This window comes from Brassica oleracea, chromosome C1 (genome assembly GCF_000695525.1).
Source record: "Brassica oleracea var. oleracea cultivar TO1000 chromosome C1, BOL, whole genome shotgun sequence".
Taxonomy (NCBI): domain Eukaryota; kingdom Viridiplantae; phylum Streptophyta; class Magnoliopsida; order Brassicales; family Brassicaceae; genus Brassica; species Brassica oleracea.
The window spans coordinates 42,977,478-42,978,534 of NC_027748.1; positions in this window are offsets into that span (position 1 = coordinate 42,977,478).

Below are 1,057 nucleotides of genomic sequence, written 5' to 3' on the forward strand. Positions count from 1 at the left end.
TACTAATTAGGTTAAAGCTTGGTTTAGTTAGTAATTAGGTTAAAGTTTTTGGTTTATTATTTAATTAGATTTTTTTTATATTCTTGTAATCCAATTTTGTTACAGATCAATATTAATAAAGAAATTTTAAATATCTGAATTAATTTTAAATTTTAATTATGCTTTTATTTTTAAATTATTAACTGAAAAATAATTCTAAAATAAATAATTAACAAAATATAATTTATAATATATAGCAGAAACAAATTGCTATAGTAGTTTTAACAATAACAAATCAAAAATGCTGTTAATAAAATAAATAATAGCATTAAAGACATGCTATTAAAAAAAAATTAATTGCATATTGAAAAGCGCTATTGTAGCGGAAGAAAAAATAGCAACGCTAAAAACCGCTATGTAATGTCATTTACCTATTATGACGGGCGATGATACAGCGTTTCAAAAACCACTATCGTATCGTTATATAGCGTTATTCGTCCGCTATAAAAACGCATTTTTGTTGTAGTGATTAAAGTATCAAACCAGTAAAGGTTAGCATCGACCGAGTAATAAATGTCAAATGAAGCTGACTCCGGCTGAATAGAACCGGGCTAACCAGTCTGACACTCATAACCAGTCTAACTATATTCATCATATTGTTTGCAACTTTGGAAATTTAAATATATTAGTGAATATATGATTATATTTAACATATATATATATATATATACTGACAAAAAAAACATATATATTACATATAACTGATTAAAACGGTTAATTGATAGCAAATAAAGGTACTATTTCTGCATATAATGCAGTTACAAAAAAGGTGTGTGCATATAATGAGTTTAATTTCCCATGCAAATAAAAACGGATAAGGATTAAGGAGTACTGTAAACTTTTTGGATACACGTTCTATTACTAACCCCTGGTGGATAATACTCAAAAATTATTTTGCTTATTTGCCAAATTCTCGAATGCCAAACAAATCCCACAGCTTTTGTATCTCCGAGTACGCGTTAACACTTATAAAGTTATAATTCTGTACCACTTAATTAGCGCAAAAGACTAGATCTTG